Source organism: Lepisma saccharinum, chromosome 5, assembly GCF_977018435.1.
Source record: "Lepisma saccharinum chromosome 5, izLepSacc3.1, whole genome shotgun sequence".
In the NCBI taxonomy this organism is placed as follows: domain Eukaryota; kingdom Metazoa; phylum Arthropoda; class Insecta; order Zygentoma; family Lepismatidae; genus Lepisma; species Lepisma saccharinum.
The window spans coordinates 10845298-10869537 of NC_139233.1; the positions used below are offsets into that span (position 1 = coordinate 10845298).

Below are 24240 nucleotides of genomic sequence, written 5' to 3' on the forward strand. Positions count from 1 at the left end.
CACCGCCCTCACCCTCCGAGATCGCACATCGCCCTCGCCCTCCACCGCCCTCACCCTCCGACATCGCTCTCGCCCTCGCCCTCCACCGCCCTCACCCTCCGAGATCGCACATCGCCCTCGCCCTCCACCGCCCTCACCCTCCGAGATCGCACTTCGCCCTCGCCCTCCACCGCCCTCACCCTCCGACATCGCTCTCGCCCTCGCCCTCCACCGCCCTCACCCTCCGAGATCGCAGTTGCCCTCACCCTCCACCGCCCTCACCCTCACAAGTCTTCCGGAGGGTGAGTGTGAGGTCTGCCCTCACGAGGGTCGCCCTCCGGAGGGTGAACACCTCTGGCGCAGACTCGCGACTCCTGTGCACCGTACTCCAGTGTGGAGGGGAGGGGAAGAGTGGAGCATGCTCTCTTATAGTCCGAGTTGAACGGAAGAGGAGGAAGGTTCTTTTTCTTGTGGTCGCTCTTGTAAGTAAGGGGAACTGTGATTGGCCATTCATCTATTTTATCACTTCATCATCTCAATTGACTTAAATGGCCGGAAGAGCAAAGTAAATTTATCATACAAACACGTACCGTTTAATAAATAACCAAAATGGAATGAAAAGTTAGCAGTTTGTATTTTTATTGCTTTATGTGAATATGTAGGGAAAAAGCGAGAGAGAATTGTACACCAATGGCAAAGAAATGGTAGGCGAAGTATTTACCAGGATTATACTCCCTACATTCCTGCTCGTAATAAGGAGTCGAAGGCATCTTGCTTAAGGATCTTTCTTCGATTTAAACCTAAAAGTTGACTTTTCAGATTACGTACATAATCTTCTGGGCAGAAATGCGCACTGCAGATTCTAGCATTAGCATGATTCACGTTAGCGTTTCCACACGAATCCAAAGCTCGGTGACCGAAGAATCCTTTTGAAAAACGTATATAACGTATACATTATGTTCAACGTACTTGGAAGATGTATCTTGTGCTGAACTAAAATAAATAATAATAACAAGTGGTGTGCGGTATCTCAAAAAGTCGGGACCGGGATCGGAAAGAAAAATTCCGTCCCTATCCCGACTTCAGCAAATGACTTCCCTACTTTTCTGGATCCCGAGCAGTCGGGAAATACCGAATGGTCATTTTAAAACGGTATTAATTCTTGACGTTTTCTACATTGCAAGTGTCTGGAACTTATCGGAAATTGTTAGTTTTCATTACAGAAATTCAAAGAAAATCACTTAAGGTGAAAATGAGAATTTGAGATTTCCCGACTAGTCGAGAAATTGCGAATATTTCCCGTCCCGAATGTCGGGATTTTAAAAAAAATCCCGTTCCGATCAATAATATTCTGTCCCGCATAACAATAAGTATCTATCTATATTTACTTTCAATTTGTCTGTAGCCACAAAATGTAAATGGGTGGAAATGCTCATTTGTGTACTCGATTTCGTGTGTTCAGTTTCTGGCATGGTTTCCTATCTGCATAGTGCAACACTAGCGCATAGATTTGGAATCCATTTCATGGATGAATTCACCTCTTACCGTCGTTTCGTCATAACGAGTAAACAACGGATTGGCCCAACCTATACTTCTAATAACCTTGATTTGCTAGTTTTCACCTCACACGGTACTTGTTATACCGTACTTGTCGATAGTCTTTCGTTCCCATAATGGCGGCCGCGCGAGATGTAAACAACGTATCACTTCACACTTTTAAAATACGATAACTATCCAACCGAGAGGAATATCGCATCGCATTAAATGGTTTTAGGTAGAGAAGAACGGCGCTGATAAAATACATACTTTACAACGTTTACTATACACGTATGGAAGAATATTTTAGCTTTTTCAATTGTAAACATGCCTTTCGTGTTGTATGCACTCGGAAGCCACAGACAAAAAAAGGCTACTTTACAAACTCACAGAATATCTTCACATGGCCAAACTTTGCTCTGATTGGCTGTTCCACAGAATCTAGTCGAAGAAGTTAGTAGCAATTAGAACATGTCCTATTCCTCAAAACCAGTCAAGCAGTCAGCCAGGCGGCCATGATTACTAGCCAGAAAGTCAGTTCATCGCCAACTAGGGCATTCCAACTAGAAATCCAGTTCCGTGTGATAGGGGCTTAATACTAACAAATGACAATGATATTAAAGAGGAAATGAAAAGAAGGCTTAATTCATGTTACTTTTCTCTGTCTCCTCGTTTCATATCTAAGGAACTAAAAAATTAAAAATATATATATATATAGATCTTGCTCAGGATAAGGACAAATCGAACTTTTGGGTTAAAGAAGGGTAGAGAATTAATTAATTAGTTAATATTCAATGTAATATGTTTTCACGTATTAAACAAAAACAAAGTTAGTAATATGGTATTCATATTGACAAGGGAATTCTTACAAATCCATTCTCTTCGTAAGTTTGCCAATAGCATTTTTCATCCTGTGTTATTTCAAATCTTCAATTATGCAATGCAAAAAGGAGAAGAATTTCCATGACATGATAACATGAATTTGTACGTTGAAAGAAAAATGAAAACGAAGAGCTGTGATAAAAAAAAAACACGCTTGATATTCAAAAGAAGGTGGCTCTTCCATGATAATTTTTACTTTCTCAATCCGAACAAATTCATAAACATTATCATCATTGAATGTTGTTGTTGTTGATGAGTTGGTGTTTTAAGTCCACTTTATGCACAGTATGGCTAATCGAGACTGGACCTACAGTTTAAAGTGGGATCCGAACCACTATGTGCCTCCACCAGGTATCAAACCTGGGACCCTTTGATTACAAGGCGACAACGCTACCACTGCGCCATGGGGGAGGCCCCATCATTGAATGGTTGGTTACGTTGTCCCTCCGAACGAAAGATGGAAAGTATACAAGCCTGTGCCTCCTAAGTTCATCGTGGCTTGCGAAATGAAACTTCCGATGGTTTTTATTTTTTATGAACATGCTTCGCTAAGGAGGTCAAAATGACAAGTTCCGTAATTCGAATAACTTGTTGATTTCATTACGAACGAAGAAGGAATGCATGGCTGTAGTATCATTACATCAGATCATCTTTTATCTTGTTCGCGTCGATTAATCTCCTTACGTTTCTTCTTCTCCTTGTTGTTTTCGTCCACAATCGCTTCCATCTATCCTGTTATTACAATCGCGACTTCTAGATTATCACTTTTTCTCCCTGTAATTTTATAAATATATATATTTTTTTCATGATCATCTAGAGAACACCAGAAAAATTTCAGCAATATCGATCACTCAAATGGATATCATCATCTTCGTCCAATACAATTCTTGAAAATTTTATATAGCACTTCCAGGAGTAGGTTGGTTAAAAAAAAAAGCGACCCCGAAGATTCCACTTTTATCTTGTTCTGTCTCGTTTAACCGATTTTGAATTTGAGAATTTTTTTAAATTATTATTTTGCCTTTCGCGACACGTTCGACTATTTGTGACAATACGTTTCAACCTTTTCTGTATAAACGTTTCAACGTTCCAGTAAGGCAAAATAATATATTTTTTTTTAACAGGATTCGAATTCTTTAGGGGGGCGAGGAAGGTTGAGTTTTTTTTTTTTAGAGAATATCGCGCATTCCATGTTTATAAGTAATTAAATTTTCAGTAGAAAGCTCATCCTTTATCAATGTTTCCTGAGATTTTGGTCTCCAATTAATTTTGATGAGGGTGTCCATGTTCGAGATCTGCCATTCTCTGATTTCCACCGATTTGTAAAAAGCGCCCAATTCATACGAAGCAACAGAAAATAATATTATGTGTGTGTGCAAATTTCTCCCATTGGTAAGGTGGAAGGGTGGTGAATAGTTTTTTTTCCGTTGTTGGTGTAAAAAGCAGAAAAAAATATTCCGTCAATTTTTTTTTTGTGTTCCGTGTTAGAAATGTCAATAATCGTTATTTTAAAAAATATATAGTTTCGTTCGTGATTATTTTTTTAAATGGATTTTTACAGTTTTTCATGTAGCAATTTCACAGATCATTTTTTTCTCGATTGTGGTATGTTGTAGTTTTATGGGAGAAATATATTTTCACACCCCAGTGATTTTTCTTAGAGTTAGCGAAAGTGTGCTATCGAATTATACTCTTGGCGTGATGTGGCACGGAAGTAGATTGTTAGCGTGGAGGGCTGAAAAAAGGAGACAGAGTGAAAACTTAAAGTTTTGCATCCTTGAACTTGATGAATTGATAGATTTATTCGGAACATGCAGTTTTTTATAGTGACGTGCACCTGGTATCGAAGATTCTAATGTATTTTTGTTTTGGGTTATAAGTGTGTTATTCGATACAAAACTGGATGTCCTTTCTCATTTTTGAACTCCACATTATTTGTAATCCAACCGATGGTAATGCAAATGGGTGACATGATAGCAAAGAATAAAATGTTGCAAAAGTTGAACCGTTTATCACGATAGGGAACTCAAAATGTAAAATTTTCATTATCCTCCGCTTACAACTTTTTCTCTTTTCTCCGATATCTATCTTGATCAATTATCTCCCTACCTCTTAGAAACATGTTATCTACCTCTTTCAAATGTACAACAAAGGCAGTTGACTGTTGTTCGTCGCAGCAAGGGAATAATATTGCTCAAGGAAGGGCGTGGTGATTTAACACATACTCACAAAAAAACAATCGTAAAAAATGCTAGTGTGTGTGAGTCAGTTTCCAAAATTCAAGTACTAACAAATGAAAAATGATATTAATTCGGAAAAAATGTGTGTTACTTTTCTCTGTCTTCTGGAAGTTAAAATATATACAAAGTAATAATTTTGTCCATGGATGCAAAAAACTTCGTTCCTTTGGAAAAGATGAGAGAGAGATAGTTAATGTAAAAGTCAAAGAATAAATAAGAGAATATATGTATTATATCGTAGAAACTAAAATTCTTATATTATAAATACATAAAATCCTAAGAAGTTGGAAGTTTGTGTCTCCTAACAGATCTAGAGGACGAGACAATAATATAACCAACTAATAATATAACGAAAACTCACATGGAAAAATCTTCTCCTTTTTACATCGCAACGACGAGGATAAATAATGATGGTCAATTCCAATGTTGTTGAGCGATCTTTTTCTTTTCTCAGATGTCGAAATCAACTTTTCCCCCCTCCTATCAGACGAGAAAAAACTTTAGTTATCACACATTCCATTCATCCATGTTAATTAACCAAGAATATGCTGTTCTATTTTTTACCCATACACGTCCAGCGAAGAGGAAACAGGTGGTGGTCAACGATCGCACCAACATCAAGATCGTTTGCGAATTTCACAATCCATTGCCCGAGGATACCGTGTGCAGCGTCATTCTGGTCGCCGAGAAGTCCTTCGTCCAAGATGTGAAGAACGAAAGGGTGACGGACCAGTTCTAACCCATCAAATGCGAATATCTCGAAAACGATGAGAGATAGAGCAAAAAATAAATGGAAAAATCTCACCACTCCTTGTCGATTTTGGTGATGTAGAGTACGTGTACCAAGTTTGATGGTCCTAAAAGTTCAAGGGTGGGCCAATTGTCGATTTTTTTTTTGAACGCTCGACAGGATCATCGTAGAGACATGCCTTAGCATCGGCTCCTAACAAAAAAAACATAGGTTATCATGGTTGACCCCTCTGTCGAAAATTTTCCTAGTCCAGCGTTAAAAATTGCAAATATCACGAAAGCGGTGAGAGATAGAGAAAAAAATAAATCGAAAAATCTCCCCTTGTCGATTTTTTTTTTTTTTTGGTGACGTAGAGTACGCGTAGAGAGGTCGGGTTTAGTGTGTCGGTCGAGTCTCGGTGTCCTCTGTCCTCCCATACCAAAATAAACATAGGTCGTCATGGAACCAATTTTTTTCATCAATCGAAAATTTTCTAAGTCCACAGCGTTAAAAAAATCTTAAATTACAAATATCTCGAAAATGGTAAGAGTTATCGAAAAAATATATCGAAAAACACCCCCATCCGGTATCGTTAGATATCCCCTGTCGATTTTGGCGAAATAATCTGTAATTCAGCCATTTCCCGATTATGGCGCTGGAATCAAATATATTAAGATCACACTTTTCAGATGGAGTCATCTAATCTTTTCCAAAGTACGTTAAATTTATCTGTAGTTCAGCAATTTTCCGATGATGGCGCTAGAGTCAAACATATTAAAATTACGCTTTTAACAGGGAGGCATCGAATCTTTTCGAAGTCGAGGTAAATAATTTATAGTTCAACCATTTCTCGATGATGGCGCTGGAGTGGAATCAAACATATTAAAATCACGCTTTTCAGATGGAGATATCCAATCTCTTCCAAAGGGGGGAGGGGGGTAAATTTTCTATAGTTCAGCCATTTCCTGATGATGGCGCTGGAATCAAATATATTTAAATAACGCTGTGTTTAAAGTGGGGAGACGTGCAGTGATGCTTTCCCTAGTTAACAAAATTCTCATAAATTATCCCCAGTACTTGGATAATTTGCTTAGGTATTTAATGTACTGTCATTCACGGCACCCCTTCCTTCTCCATGTTTTCACGCTAAACTTGCACCATTCAAATTATATAATGTTTTCCCGATATATGGCGGGGGAGGGGGGCAAGTGTGTCCTGATATGAAGAAATCGGCGCCTATGAACCTAGAGTCCGAAAAATGACCCAGAACTAGGAAAATAGGAATGGCGTCTAACAGGAGCAAGCTATTTTAAAATGGTCTGTATTACCACTGCAACTATTTTCCACTGTTTTCTCCTAACGTGTGCTCAGAATCAAAAGCTCCGCCGATATTGAACTTGAAACTCTGACATCACATACAAAGAAACCCGCAAGTAGAAATTCCTTCCTATGATATTCAGATCTGACGTATTTACCTTTGCGTTTTGAAGTGCAGAATTATTTGAATAAATACTTCGTAACACCAGGAAATAAGCTCAAAAGTAAAAATATTTCTGAAAATGTTTTTATATTAGCGAAAGCTGGAAATTGCAAGCTCAAATTTTCGGCGTCGTATGGGTGAAATTTACAAATTGTAAAAAGTCCAGAAATATACTTACTATATGTGCATAGTGAAGTAGAAACAATACTATTTTACATTTTTTATGACATTTGTTTTGTTTGTAACCACTGGAAATAATTAGCATAAGATTTCTTGCTGGTTCAAGAAATGTTGAGTGAAGGGCCTGAATGTATCTTGCTGCTGCAACAATCTGTGATGGAATGACTTGAAATATATCAAATATTGGAAACTTACAGAAACTGTCAAAATTTACACCCTTTTACAGGGGCGGCTCAAGATAAAATTTTCGCCCGGGTGAGATGGATTTTTGGCACCCTTAATTTCTACCTTGCCACCCTCCTAACTTTCCACCTTGGTCCCCCAACTTTCTATCACTCCTTCATTAAAAATACATGACCATGCAGTGGCAGAAGTTCCCCGCTCTATGGTCTTGCCTACCAAGAGAAAGTAAGCTGTCCTTTCACTTCCCCCTCGTTTTGGCACCCAATCGCCGCTACTGTGACTATGTTACATATTTACAATTTTAACAAGGAAAAATAATAGCAATTTTTCACAAATACCTTAAGTGCAATGTTAAAGAACACGTTTATTGTTGGTATGTATTTATTTAATACCTACATAATGTTATTAAAATTGAATTGCATAAACTGCTATACTTATTATGTTGTGGAGCAGTAACTGCAATTATTTTATTTCTATACAAATCCAACTCTTTTTAAAACAAATAGCCACGCGTATATAATCAAAAGTAAGGTTTGGCGCTACTCGAGGGGGCGCCCCACTCTTGACTCCCTCCCCCAGAGCGGCGCCCCTGTCTTTTTATGTGTTGAAATGCAGGAAACTTTGTTCTCTGCCCTACTGCTTTTAAAGCTGATTATGTTTGCAAAGATTGAAAATTATTAGCACAAGCAAGGCTGCAGTTAGGGATGTGCGACGCGTACCACCGCACGGGACCTCGCACTTCGATGGTCCTCGTATTTGTGAATTATAGGCCTATGCGCATTATTAAGGAATCGTGATCATTTATTTCTTGTACAAGCTAGAGGTCACATTAGAATAGGAGAGAGAAAAGGAAAGACCTCTATTAGTCATACAACTCTACTAAAAAATAAAATAAAAAAGGAAACTGAAGTTTCAAACGGAAGCAAGCAACAGTCAAATACACATCATTGCTGTGAAAACATGTCAAAATAAATTTTCCACGTAAGACAGTTAAAATTTCTTGTTACAGACAACTATGTGGCAATTTTTGGCAAGTTCTAGTAGCATGTCATAGAAGCATAGAACCAATTCAGTACACTTCATTATTATTCTTGATTGTCAGTCAGGTCATTCCCAAAGTCCAGATAAAAATTATGTTTCAACTGCGAAATTGCACTTAAAGCTGATAAATACGAGGGGCGTATCATAAAGAATTACACTTTATTGTTTTAATGCAAAATGAAATGGCGTAATTCCACGCACTGCGCAGGATGGGCGCATAGGTACCTTGTCTACCGCCAGGTGGCAGCACCGTGTGACAGTGCGTAGTATGTGGCCTGTGCAGCCGTCGAAGCACAACGTCACGAGTGTTGTTGCGTACAACATGGAACAAGATGAACGTGGTCAACGATGTACGAGTTGGTTTTTGTGGAAGGAAGGGGAAACAACGGCACGTATCCATAGACGGTTAGTGGCTGTGTGTGGCGAGTATGCAGTGTCACGGAAAACGGTGTATAATTGGGTAACTGGCTGGAAAAACGGTCAAACGTCGACGGAGAAGGGAAAGAGTCCAGGGCGACATGTGTGTGTAAAAAGAGACGCAAACATCGCGCGTGTGGAAAATGTCATACTGGAGAACAGGCGTGTGACGTTTACGGAACTGAAGAGGATTACGGGATTAAGCAGACGAACCCTGCAACGCATTGTGCACAGTGACTTGAAAATGGGTATATGCCAGCTCGGTGGGTACCGAAATGTCTTAACGCATGCCATAAACAACAACGCGTAGACATTTCCAGGGAGCTTTTGGAACTTTACGACCAGAATCCAGCTGATTTCATGGGGAAGCTTGTGACAGGTGATGAAGTGTGGCTGCATTACCACGAACCGGAAACCAAATCCCAATCCATGCAGTGGAAACATAAGGGTACCCCCCCCCCCCCCACCCAAGAAATTCAAAACAGCGCCCACGGCTGGGAAACAAATGGCTACTGTGTTTTGGGATAGTGATGGCATCATCCTCATTGATTGGCTACCGAGGGTAACCACCGTTAACAGTGCAGTCTACGTGGCAACACTGACGCGGTTGCGTCGTGCAATTCAAAAGAAGAGGCAAGGCAAATGGGGCAAAGGTGTGCTTCTCCAACATGACAATGCCCGGCCGCACACCAGTCGTGAAACAACAGCTGCTATTGACCGACTGGGTTTCAAGGTGTTACCACATCCAGCATACTCTCCCGATTTGGCACCGTCCGATTTTCACTTGTTTGGCGCCATGAAGAAGCCCCTGCGTGGTCACCATTTCAACAATTGTGAGGAACTCCATGAGGCTGTCCAGCGATGGGTGCACACAACTCCAAAGAACTAGTTTCAAAATGGTCTCGAACGACTTTCACACCGCTGGCGTAAGTGTCTACAGCTCCAGGGGGAATATGTTGAGAAAGTGCATATAGCCGATTAAATGTATCGAATACAATAAAGTGTAATTCTTTATGATACGCCCCTCGTATATATGTGATATGCTTATTACGGCTGTATTTTAACCTTTGATATGCGCATCTGGTTTATGGCTTTTCAACTAAATGCTCATTTCATGCCTCAAAGGGGCCATGCTGCCCGAACTACGAAGTATTTTAATTTGGACCTGTAAGAACCTACGAAAATAACATTGACGAGTTTTCAGATTTTGCAAGAATGTTGTTCTTCAAGAAATTAATGTGTTGTTTGTAGAGAGAGGCACGTTTAAGAAGTCTACAGTCTGCAATATTTGGTAATTTTAGTTTTATAACCATTGATGCAAGGCTACATTTAGTTCGTACAGCACACATCCCTGTCCCGACTTTTTTACGAACTGTATTCGTGATCACTGGCGTATGGAGACTAGGGGCTTAAGGGGCTACATCCTCCTCAGAAATTTTAGAAAATGAAAAATTCAAATGAAAGCAGTAAAGATGTCGGGAAAACCCCCTTAAAATAACCCCCGATAACCACTTGTGTCTTTGAATATCTTTTAAAACAAAAGTTTAAAATGGTAATTGGAGCTCATATCTCATGAAAAAAGAAAAATATGAAAGACGAAGTATCACCGATATATTCCATGATCCAAGCGAAGATTTAATATCACTCTAATCAGTAAATGTTAGATTCATGGCACTGAAGCCGCGTTCACATTCAGCTTTAGATATTGGTAAAATAATCTTTGAATGAGGAGGAAATGTTAAATTTGGATTTTCTTTGTAGATGTGAAAATGTTTGACTTCTGACGCACACATGCTTTCGTGTACAGTTTATCTGATATGTCACCGTAAAACCACCCTTCACAATTATCTAAATAGCATCATGTGCATTTAATAGAACTACATGCGAACCGGCTATTCATATTATCCACCAAAGACTGAAAAAAATTGCTTTAACGTATGGCTTTCCTGTAACTCCTGAACTATCGTCATCCTACACGGTGAATTAATCGTTTTAAATATTTCAAGAGTAGCCATGTCAGTTTCTTGCTTTGACCTGAGAACTGAAGGATTTCGGTTTTATATACACAATGTTAGTACTTTCAGTACTTTGATTGATTGAGTGAGTTGGTGTTTTAAGCAGGGACATTGTTAGGGGGACGTCCACGTGGCCTCGGCAAATGTTTCTGTATTTTACTGTAAATTTTACTTTGTTGGCATATATTGCAAAATTGTTCTTCAGTAAATTTTGCTTACAGTTTGAAACACTGCCCTTAATTTTCCGCGGCATGAACGCCAAAGCAAGACTTGTCTTTTTAATGCTCATTTTCCTATTCCTACTGCTTGTCCTGTCGAAAACAAAAAGATGCAACGCAGGAGCTACCTTTAATGATTTTATTGCACGTCCCGGTAAGGGAACTCGGAGGTCTTTTGAAAATACACTGTCTTCCTGCCAGGTCAAAATTCGGGCCGATTGACTGGTAAGGGCCTCGGGATTGGCGTCACCCCTTCCGGAGCTCTTTGGAAGCAATTTTCATTCCTGTATCAGATCAAGGGTCTCGGATTACGGAGACAGTCATGGTGTGATGCATGTGATAGAAGTTGGCAAAATAAAGCTTCAGGGGGGAGGGGGGGATTGCCGCTAACTCATGACCATAATGAAGAATTAGTCAACCGATTTTGTAGGAAATTATTAAGAATAATCTACAAGCTTTAGAAACATTAGCTTTTCAAATTCTGCATGACTTTCTTTGGATTTCTTCATTTCCAGAGGCAAATTCTCAGTGGCGGTTTCAGTTGCAGCTTAGGTGGCAAAGTTGTAACTACTATTTAGACATGCAAATATAATTAATCCTAAGTTATGTAGCGAATAATAGTTACATAAGATATAGGGAAACAAATTACTTATGAAGGGCTTTCTGTTATCATTTGTATAATTACTCATGGAAGATGGCGGTGTGGTTAGCACATCGCGCTACGACGCCAGGGGTCCTGGGTTCGAATCCCGGCCTGGGCATGACATGGATGTTTGTGAGTAGTGTCCATTCATTTAGCAAAGTCACAGATAACCGTGGCTTGGAACTGGAAGACCTACTGGCCAGTAAAAACTTACATGTTTTAAATAGAAGATCTGATATTCCAACATACTCTAATAGAGCAGGAGCAACATCGAATATTGACTTGACAATTTCAAACATGAATGGGCGGTTATCGATAGATAACTGGTGGGTTGCTGAGAAGCTGACAGTTAGTGACCACAACTTGATTAGCTACTGTATCAAACTTAAAAGACGACACACACCAGTCAACAAGAGATTAACCAAAAGAAAATGGAATATGCGTGACCAAGAAATGCTACGCACTCTTGTGGCAAATGAATTAAGGCACAATCCGATAACCTTGGATAACACGATCTCTGGAAATGTAGCTACAGTTGCGCACATATTGGGGACTGCGCCAGGCCATATTCCTAAGACGAAGGAGCAGAAATCTAAACAAGCCTGGCCAGAGTATATCATGAGAAGACGGAACATTACGCGGAGACTCAGAAAGCTCTACCAAAAATCCAAGACGGATAGAGACAGAACATTCTATCTAGAGAAGTACCGAAACTCTAAATGGAAATACGGTAAGCTTATTGAACAGTACAAGATCAAATCCTGGGCCTGTTTAGTACAACGGGAGATCCTTAAAAATCCTTGGAGCATGCCATACAAAATAGCTTCCCAAAAAAATTCACAGAAATTCGTCCCTGTACCATTTAAGAAGAGTGACAATACATACACAAGCTCATGGCAGGAGGCAGTAAGCTTCATAATGGATGGACTACTACCATTGGATGATTCTGAAGAGGACACACCAATCCAGAACAACATAAGATCTACAGTTGATGTAACCTATGAAAATCCTACACTGGTGATACCGTTTGCACAGGAAGAAATCGCCGCGGTGATCGACAGATTGAAAAATGGCAAAGCCCCGGGTCCTGATGGAACTCTAAACGAGTTAATCAAAATTACTAAAAACCAACTTCTCGGAGGTTTACAGACAATCTATAACCAATGTCTAGCAGAAGGGATTTTTCCTGAAGACTGGAAATTAGCAACGTTAGTGCTTTTCTTAAAGGATACCAAAAGAGATCCATCCAATGTAAAATCCTACAGGCCAATTTGCCTCTTGGATGTCTTAGGCAAAGTTTTTGAGAGGCTGATTACAAAGAGACTAAACGAAAGACTAACACTAATAAGGAATTCCAGCAAACAGTATGGGTTTATTAAAGGACGCTCTACTGAGGATGCGGTCAATCGTGTGATAACATCTATAAACCAAACTCATTATAAGTATGTTACTGGAATTACAATTGACATTAGCGGAGCGTTCAATAATGTATGGTGGCCATACTTACTACGAGAACTAAGGAGGTTGCAGATTCCTAAGCCTCTATACAGATTAATCTGTGATTACCTGAAAGACAGGAGAATACAGTTCGTTTGGGGACATGAGACGATCTGCAGGAGTGTCAACAAAGGCTGTCCTCAGGGCTCTGTCCTGGGGCCAGTCCTTTGGAATATAACCTTGGAACCACTACTGCTGGCTCTCAGCAGGATGGATGAGATCATAGATAGTGTTGCTTATGCAGATGATCTATTAATCATAACCGGATCGAATAATCGCAAAGGTTTGGAGTTCAATGCTAACAAGATCTTGAATCAAGTGGCCATTTGGTCTGAGGAATCTAAGTTGACCATAGCTAAGGAGAAGACATATCAAATCCTCCTTAAGGGAAAACTGGCTCGAGCGCCTATATTCAAGTTTCAGAACTCTTCAATTAAAAATGTTCAAGTCATCAAATACCTTGGAATTCACATGGAAGCTCAAATGAGCCTAAGAGCTCATGTGAACAGTGTTACAGCTAAGGCCAAGTCAGCTTTACACAATATCTTAAACATGGGTAATACTGCATTTAAGATACCATTCAAGATCGCAATGCTGTATTATAAAGCGATATTTGTTACAACTATATGTTATGCAGCGTCTACTTGGGCTTTCCTTTCTAGGAAGAAAGTTGTCCGGGACCGTCTGAGATCGGCACAGCGCAACGTCTTGTTGAGAATTCTTGGGGCCTTTCGCACAACGTCAACTATGTCAACTATAGTGCTAGCTGGTGTCTTGCCTCTTGATTTTGAGGTTCAAAGACACGCTTCTAGATATTGGTTTCGGAAGGGAGACCAAGCTAAGATATTCATGCTGTTGGGAATTAATGTGAATACCATGCAGGACATTGACCAGGTTCTACAAAGCAAATGGCAACAAGAGTGGAGACAATACTCGGGATCAGTACACACGAAGCTATATATGCCTGACGTTAAATTCTGGACAATGAACTCACTCTTTAAACCAACTAAAGGGTTGATACACCTCATTACAGGGCATGGCCCTTATAAGGCATATTTGAAACGCTTTGGCCTCAGTTTAGATGACCAGTGCCAAGTATGTAAGACTACTGATACTCCAGAACACGCTGTGTTTTATTGCAATAAATTTCAAGACCCCAAAATAAGGGAACTTAGAGCTAAGCTAGAACCAGACCTTGTAAGACAACAACTTACTTGTCAACGAACCTTTCCTACAATTAATGCTTTGGCTGAGCTGATATCTACGCTTGAGGAAATGGAATTCAAACACCATCAAGAGTCACGAGCCCGACAAGTGGTTCCAATATCATCATTTATTGAAAACATGGAACCCACTGGAACTAAGACTAGATCGAGCATGAGACTTGCTGCCCAATTAATGGGAGAAAGCAGCTGTGCACAAAATAATTGCTTAAATGAAATAAGATAGTATGAAGAAGGACCGGCTTCCCTGAATAGAAGAAAACACTACATTACATCCCTCAGAAGAGAACCTGATATACCAGAATTGGATGACTGAAACCAATATATATATTTCCAGTATCCAGATGCTGTCTACCAGTTGAGGACTGCGAGTAGAAGATTGAAGACAGAAGAGGAGGCTTGAGAACTCCCTATTCTTCAGGGATGTCTCTTCAATATAACTCTTATGAATATCTACTTGTCTTCTGATCTAAGGATTCCTCATCAAGTGCCATTATTATTCTCTTATTTATGGGATCTAAGGGTTCCTCGAATATCTTATTCTATATTCTCATTCTTATATTGTATTCTTATATATTCATTATTTTATTTCTATGTTATATGTATCTTTATATTTCATATCTTGCTTATTGTTGGAGCTACTCAATTTCACAATATTAATTTTTCAAAAACGTCTTGGTTTAAATCTTAGGTACCAAGACTCAGAGCACTTGCCTCTTCTCTCTTACGTACCTTCTGACCTCTCCACTTACCAAGTTAATCCTTATATCCTATTCCGGGATACGGATACCACACTCAGATAAGATCAAGAAAGAAGATCTGAGTGAGAGGGTACCAAAAGTGAGAGTGGCGAGTGGAGGCGGAGGATCGCCGCTCCGTATCCCATCCTGTCCATTCATCAATTTCATCACTCATCCTCATCTTCGCAAATTAGCCAAAACTGACGCAAAAAGCGAGGTAAAATAAAGCAAATCAATCAATCATTACTCACGGAAGCGGAAATCTTCTTCCCGTGGAGCAGTGTAATTGTGCAATTTCGAGAGAACGTTTTCTAATTCCATTTCTAGGTTTGTTATTTTTTCGTTGCTTTTCGTTAATCGCGGCGGTGAGGATGAATGATAAACTGAAGAAACTGATGGGACAAGCATGAATACACCCAAGCCTTACCAGAGTTAGAGCCTGGGGCCTCTGGTTTCATAGCGTATTGCGCTTACACGTCGGAAGCGGAATCTTTTGTAAGAACTGTAAAAGTGGGCTGAAGGAAAGTACCATCGCTGGGTGCATAAAAAGCCACTTTCGGCTCACGTATAAAAATAAAATTAGCCAATATCTGTTATATCCAGTGCCATCAAATATTTAGTTCTGCACTCACAAACAAGATTATTTTTTAAGAAATTAGACCATAAATGTATGTAAAATTTGCTATCTAACGCCATCATTCTTGAAGCCCACAACCAGTTGGAAAACAGACAGGGACCTCCCCGAAGGGCAGTGGGTAACACGATCGCCTCGAAATGAAAGATGCTAGATTCGATTCTGGTATAAACTATATACATAAGATGCCCAGCTGAGGATTTATTGGAGTTATATTCCCATATTACAGATCCATCGCCGCATTTGAAACCCTAGCATGGAAGTGCCAGGGTGAAAGAAAGAGGAAGGAAAGTCTGTAGTTCCGATGTTTCAGTTATCTTGGCGCAAGTATACACCGCTCAAGGATTATGTCGGCGTCTATGTTACATTATGAAACCTGAAATAACAGGCAACATCCATTTCTAGTAAAATTCTACTCTCAAAACCAACATGGTTATTAATATTGCGTAATGATTACTTATTGTTACACGCACACGTGCGCTTGCTGTATCACAGTAAACCAACAATATTATTTAAGATAGGGAGTGGTGTTTACGGAGGGCGCTCAACTATCAACCTTTCTTCCACGTAGTACAGACGGGATCAAATAAAATGTACTTCCCTTTTCCTACCAACTCAGAAGCGAGTTGGAAACTCTGCATTGCTCCTGTATAGATAAGAAAGTGGGGGAAGGCAGTAGCAGACAAGGCCAGCACGCAAACTTGTGTCCAGCAAGCTTTCTGTTGGAGTCTTGGCAGTTTGTAGAAGGATCTTGTGTTCCTTCCCCCCTCCCCTCTCCTCTCTCTTCCAGGGTGCGACGATTATGCGATGAAATACGGTAATATACACTTTATTTGAAGATGGTAATAATAATAATAATAATAACCCGTGGCGCAACAGTCCGTGAGGGCCAGGTCCTACCTACCGACTGCCGGCCTCACTTCCACCTGCCGAGGTGGGAATTATGGGGTGACGTGTGGTCAGCAAGACAAGTCTTCAGTCGTTGTAGGTTTCCGTGACCGCGTCACGCTACTCATTTGTAGCTCCCCAATTTCCTCACGACGGTGGATGGCCACCGGTCCCATACACAAGACCAGGTGTCCCGGGTTTGAATCCCGGCCTGGGCATGGATGTTTCCGAGTGTCCATTCATCAATTTCATTATATCATCACTCTTCCCCATCTTCGCAAATTAGCCAAAAGTGGCACAAAAAGCTAAGTGAAATAAAAGCAAATCAATCAATCAATTGTTAGGGCAGAACCATATATCACACAATACAGGTGAAATTGTTGTTGGTTGACGTGAATTTTTAATATGCCTAAACTCTTAAAATACTCTAATATCAGGTTTTCTGTTGCAATTATTATTTCAATTTTGAGGGCCTTCATGACTGAGTTCTTTGCATACTGCTCTATGAAACCGGAGATCCTATGTTCTATTGATTGATGATTTGCTTTATTTTAATTCGCTTCTGGTGCCACTTTTGGCTAAACGCGACGATGAGGATGGTCGATGAAATGATGAAATTAATGAAGCGACACTCACAATGAACACCGAATGAACACAATGCCAAGGCCGGTCATTAAGCAAGCAACCACTCTACCACGGAGGCCGGAATCCTTTTTAATGTAACAGTTGGGCTGAAAAGTTCGTAGGCTAACATAGTAAAAAATATTTTTTTGACAAAATTCGATTTTATTATTCAATATAGTTGCCTTCGAAGGCGATACAACGATTATAGCGGTCATACAATTTTTCGATGCCATTTTTATAGTACGATTTCTCTTTAGCCTCAAAATAGGCCTCAGTTTCGGCGATTACCTCTTCATCAGTGCTAAATTTCTTTCCAGCGAGCATTCTTTTAAGGTCTGCAAACAGGAAAAAGTCACTGGGGGCCAGATCTGGAGAATATGGTGGATGGGGAAGCAATTCGTAGTCTAATTCATATAATTTTGCCATCGTTTTCATTGATTTGTGACACGGTGCATTGTCTTGATGAAACAGCACTTTTTTCTTCTTCAAATGGGGCCGTTTTTTCGTGATTTCATCCTTTAAACGCTCCAACAACGCTATGTAATAATCGCTGTTGATGGTCTGGCCCTTTTTGAGGTAATCGATGAATATAATACCATGCGCATCCCAGAATACTGATGCCATAACCTTGCCAGCCGACTGTTGCGTCTTTCCACGCTTTGGATTCGGTTCATCACGTGCAGTCCACTCGGCTGACTGTCGATTGGACTCTGGAGTGTAGTTATGGAGCCATGTTTCATCCATTGTAATATATCGACGGAAAAAATCGTGTTTATTACGGTTGAATATCGCTAATCATTGCTCCGAATCATCAAAACGTTGTTGCTTTTGATCGATTGTGAGCACGCGCGGCACCCATTTTGCACACAGCTTTCGCATGTTCAAATATTCATGCACAATATGTCCAACACGTTCCTTTGATATTTTTAAAGTCTCAGCTATCTCGATCAACTTCACTTTACGATCATTTAAAATTATTTTGTGGACTTGTTTGATGTTTTCGTCGGTAACAGCCTCTTTGGGGCGTCCACTGCGTGCATCGTCTTCGATGCTCATTTCGCCTCGTTTAAATTTAGCAAACCACTTCTCAACGGTTGATTTTCCTGGTGCAGAGTCCGAATAATGTTTATCAAGCCAAACCTTGGCTTCAACAGTATTTTTTTCGCCAAAAAGCAATGCTTTATTAACACACGAAATTCTTTTTTATCCATTTTTTCACAATAACAAAAGCTGCTTCACTCACAATGCTATATCTCACGAACTAATTATCCGGCAGCTGTGAAATTTATACACGTATCTTTTGAAGGTTAGTACTAAGTAAAAATCACATGGATTTAATTCTAGTAACGCCATCTATGAGTCAGCCTACGAACTTTTCAGCCCAACTGTTATAGGAAAAATCGTTCTTTGTCATCGAATTAAGAACAGTTAATATGCGTCTCCTCGGAGTTATTATATTTTAAATTTCGAACAATCAATTGAGATTTATTCTTAACCATTCTACCTACATCAAGACTTCCACACAATAAGATCAATTATAATACACTAAGGACAACAGCGTTAGAGTCTATGCTTTAAGGAATGATTAAGCACACGATGATGACGGAAAATAATTCACATGATTATAGTCATGCATTACATCAGTGAAACATTAATTTTCGGTCATGGTGATAAATTGAAAAACGCAGGGACACAATAACCGATTGACTTATTTATTTTATTTCGCTTTTCTTCCACTTGTGGGTAATAAAAGGTGTGTTAAGATGAAAGTTGTGAAAGGACAACTACAAACGTAGATGGATAGGACACAGTCCAAACCCCACAGACCATTATACTGACCTTATGTCTAGACGCCAGATCCTCGTTAGTGTGCAAAATGCACTCCATTGTCACAATGACGTAAGCATTCGTAGAATTGATTTGTATATTTTGTTTTTATTATTATTATTATTATTATTTTCAACAAACGCGAGCCAAACTATTGCGCATTGTGTGATATGCTCATTACTTCTCAGGAACACTCGTGGCCTTCAGCCAGTTTTATCCTTAAACAAAACTGCGGGTTAGGATGTTAACAGACACTTCCAAGAGAATATCCAAAGAATACTGTCACATACGCGAAATGTATGTGACAGTAACATTTTTATTTTCTCGTTTCTACTACATCCCTGGGGAGTAAAAACGGCTGGAGCGTGATGCTGATCACCTCCAAAATGGCCGAACTCGAGAATATGCGGCGCCCTACTGCCACATCCCCTAAATGTGCCTTCATGGCACGGTTCTATACGGACGACGAACTTTACCTTACCTTTACTACTACTAACTACTTATGCCATGATTTTTTGTATTTTTGATCCTTCATTATGTCTCCATTGCTAACCTGGTTCATACCCAGTCACAACAGCAATTAGTCAATGCAATAAAATACGTCAAACTTAAAATGAAACAGGTGTCAGCGCGCGCGCACACACACGAATACACACACAAACACAAGGAGGGAGAGAGAGAGAGAGAGAGAGAGAGAGAGGGGGGGGGAGGCGGGGGGATAGGAACACAAAATCCTTCCACAAACTGCCAAGACTCCAACAGAAAGCTTGCTGGACACAAGTTTGCGTGCTGGCCTTGTCTGCTACTGCCCTCCCCCACTTTCTTATCTATACAGGAGCAATGCAGAGTTTCCAACTCGCTTCTGAGTTGGTAGGAAAAGGGAAGTACATTTCATTTGATCCCGTCTGTACAGATTATCTAGATTGTAGGTTGTAGATATCTGCGTAATTTATTTAATTAGTAGCTGAATAATTCAGATATCCAGATAACTAACTGACATATATGAATATATTCCTGCTAACAGCTACGTCTTTTTAGCTGCATCGCTATTTTGGGGAGAAACATGCCTCGTTTGCTGCACCACTGGAAAAAAAGTGCCTCGTTTGTGTCACCCCCGGAACAAATCCTGTTGATATCCATGGTGTAAGAGACACCAAAATGTCATTAATTGCTGTGTAAGACACAACTTGCAGTGCAAAAACGAGTGATGGATTTTCCACCGCACTGACAAGGGAATAGTGCCAGCAATAAATGGCTCAGTACGGTAACAGCATTGATGATCGTCAGTATATAGGATCTCACCAGCAGGAAATTTTTGTTACAAGAATGATAGAGTTTCTGGAATTACAATTATTTTCGCGATAGTATTTGTTCACAAATTTTACAATACGTTTAGAACAGTCAGGTTTACACGACAGTTTCCTCAATTTTATCATATTGCAAAAAGTATGTAGGCCTACGAGTTATTGACTTTCCTACAGAAACGACAATTTTCTTTAGTTAATACGTATACATAGTTTTCAAATTTATGTATTTCTCCTACTTTTGCGTCACTTTTTCTGTGTATCCACAATTTCCAAGTTTTCCCCTGCAATATGCATGAATTCACATTTCTTCTTATTATTCTTTGAATAAAGCATTTTCTCTATAATCAATTTCATCTAGCTACTATCATATTCGTTGCGATTAACCGAATGTAAAGAAAGTGACGCAAAAATTAGAAAAAATCAATAAAATACCAAAACAATCAAGTCAATACTTATGCCATCAAGTGTCTACGTCTATTTTCATAATGTTGGGTGCCTATTTGCCTGCCGTTTTAAAAGTTTTTAGCGTCTATAAATCTGAAGCCCTGCTCATTAACAGCACTACGTGCTTTTTAGTACTGAAGTATGAGATAGTACTCGTTTCATGTTGAAGTTAGTGAAACCCTCCCGCGGTTGTAAACACAAGAGGGCGGAAAATAGCCAAATAACGCTTGATAACCCACGGTCAGTCTGTCCGTTTATTTTCATCTTTCTTCACTTCGGCTACATCCTAAATGCAAGTGCGCGGAGCGGTAACCCCTCAAATTTGTCTGTCAGCTTCAACAAAAGAATCATGAATGTACTTTCTCCAAAAATAGTTTATGCCAGGAAATCGGTAGAAACTTTGTTTCATAAATCAAATAAATATGCCGCTGTTCGGTGTCGGACTATCGGCGAATGTGAACTGGTAGCCTAAGAAAGAAACAAAAGTGGCAATACAAACCCCCATTATCCGCCCCCCGTGATGGAGTGGTTAGCACATCGCGTCTCACGACGCCAGAGGTCCCGGTTTCGAATTCCGGTCTGAGCATGGGTGTTTGTGAGTGTCCATTCATCATCAATTTAATCATATCATCACTCATCCTCATCTCTGCAATTAGCCAAAACCCAAAAGTAGCAGGAAAGGAAAGTAAAATAAATCGAATCAATCAAGCAAGAAAACCTCTATTACTGGCCTCAAAGATGGCGCAGTGGTAGCGTCGCCGCTCGTAATCAAGGATTCTTGGGTTCGATACCTGGCGGAGGCACATAGGGGTTCGGATCCTAATTTAAACTGTAGGTCCAGTCCCGATTAATCTCACTGTGCATAAAGTTAACTTAAAAAGCCAACTCAATAAAGCAAACTCCCATTAAAATTAGCCCCGATTACATTTTTTCTGAGTACAATTTTAAACCCCCTAGGCTGCAGCTAATTATCCAGTTTTAGAATTCTACTCCCCCCGAGAAACACACCCTGCGTGCGCTGATGAGTGGCGCGCGTGTGTATATGAGAGTTGTTTTTAATTGAACAACATCTCTCATTCACTCCTTCATACACACACACACACACACACACAAACACTCTCTCTCTGTTGTTTCTTGTTAATTTTGTTAATGGTTTGATAGAGAAATTTCTGACATTTGCCCCCCACCGCCCCACCCCCAAACTGATCAACCTAGCTATGTCTCTGGTTTTAAGTCCACGTAATACACTGTAAGGCTAATCTTAACTGGACCAAAAGTTTTAAGTGGGATCCGAACCACTATGTGCCTCCACCGGGTATCGAACCTGGGACCCCTTGATTACAAGGCGACGTACAGTCTTGTAGAGTGTCGTAAAGTATAGCAAATTTCATTATAAATAGCTAATTTGTCAAATGTTTTACCAATCCAAATTTGAACCTCTCACGAATCGATCGAGGACTATCTTTACTTATTTGTTTTTAACACGTAACAAAATGCTACAGAACTCAAGAAGAGCTCGAACAGGATTAAACTACGAAATGGGTCAACATGCGTCAAAAACGCAGTTTAGTTTTAGTATTCGATAGAAAAGTATTTGTGAAATATCAGAAGGCTTATAAAATACGGAATATATGCATATTATAAAGGAGACACAGCTAGGGGTGCCTACTGTCGGATTAAGAATTATAGATAGCCTACTCGAGTTTGGACTACAATTAAAAATTAACCAGCCACGTTCCACGCACAGCTTTACTCTGTTGTATAAAAATGTGTATGAAATCGGTTTCTCAATGTGAATTGACAATGATAATGGATTTTAAAACAGATGCAAAGAGCTTCAAAACAAGACCAATATTGTATTTGTAGGACTGTCCAATACTAAGAAAAAGTTGTTTCGCAACATTGGGAAGAATGTTTTTTTGACAAATTTTAGAAATCTGAAAATTATGAAGTGTGTTTAAAACATTTCTGCCTGCAACATACTAAAATTTCATCACAATCGGACAAGCCGTTTTTTAATTATAGAATTTCAAAGAGAGAGATCGTTTTCAAAACAAAAAAGGGCCGTTTTTTGTTCTCACGACGATAAAAAATAGAAGGCATGTGGGTCATCAATCCATATGAAATCATACAACCTGGTTGCTTGACCATTTTTAAAAAAGTTTATTTTTTGAGTGGTGTGAGCCTCATATATTGACAGTTCAGAACCACTCTTATTTTATTTTTACTATCACCGATTTGAAGATGGCGGGCATTTTTTTTATCATGGCGCGCGTCATTTTCTCCATTCGTAAGCATCAGCGGCAACTTTTTTTTCTCAGCTCTGGTAAGTCCTACGACAATGAGACAAAATCTGTGATGTTAAGCACATTATAGGCTACAATTATATTTCTGTGTAATTTTCTAAATATTATTCCTTCATAATAAATTTTAAGGTTAAAATTGTGTATTTTAATCGCTCAAAATGACATTTTCGGACATTTTTTTGAGGGGGAAGGCAGTTTGCTTGACACTTGATTTTTTTTTGCGCAAGTACCTGTGTACCAATAGAGTACGTCAAAATTATTTGAAGCTTGAGACTTTAATATTTGTTTTTCTACAGGGTCATAAACATGTACTTTTTGTTAAAAAATTCCAAGTTCAGGGTTAAATATCTCTGGTGGGCAGTTGTTTAAAAATCTGAAATTTGTACACAATACAGTACTTCAGGATAAGTAACTTCAGTAAAAATTTTGAGTTTGAGATTTAATTGGTTTAGGAGATACAAAACTCGTGAAAAATTCAACATTTTGCATGAAATATGGCATGTCTAATTTCATTTCTTATTAACATTTTGTGTTGAAATTCTGCAAACTGTAATTTGGAATGTCAATGAACAACATTACAATCCTGAAATGGCTCTGCAATAAAGTATATATACGAGGGCGTGCTGAAAAGTAACGCTTCCTATGTTTTTATTTTCTTTGTTACCTTGTAAACGCATTTTGGATTTTGAGCAACCATACATTGCACTTATAAGACTTTCCACCTTCTCCATTGAAGGTTTCAAACTTCTATCGCCAGGGGGTGCTGAACTATTGCGAGGAAAATGTCAGCATGTAACCATGCAATGTCGGTGGAGCACCTGAAGTAGCGTGCAGTGATCGAGTTTCTAAACGCAGAAAATGTGCTACAAATTGACATTCATCTGAGACTGAGGGCACTTTATGGGGATGAATGTGTTAGACATCAGTACTGCGCGATCTTGAGTTTATCATGCTCTTAAAGAAAACCCACAGCTGAAAAAATCTCAGCTATGTGAGAGAATGGAGTGAAAGGCCAGGAACTAGAACTGATGGAGGTCATCGGAATCGTGTTCAGCTGGGGTTTTCTTTAAGAGCATGATAAACTCAAGATCGCACAGTACTGATGTCTAACACATTCATCCCCATAAAGTGCCCTCAGTCTCAGATGAATGTCAATTTGTAGCACATTTTCTGCGTTTAGAAACTCGATCACTGCACGCTACTTCA

At 39.5% G+C, this 24240-nt stretch overlaps 1 protein-coding gene across 1 annotated transcript in view; it reads right to left on the reverse strand.

Annotated features, from left to right (window-relative positions):
• The window catches only part of LOC145987574 (Na(+)/H(+) exchanger protein 7-like), a 59206-nt gene that overhangs the window by 20515 nt on the left and 14451 nt on the right, over nucleotides 1-24240 (reverse strand). The gene's annotated exons all lie outside the window — the stretch shown is intronic.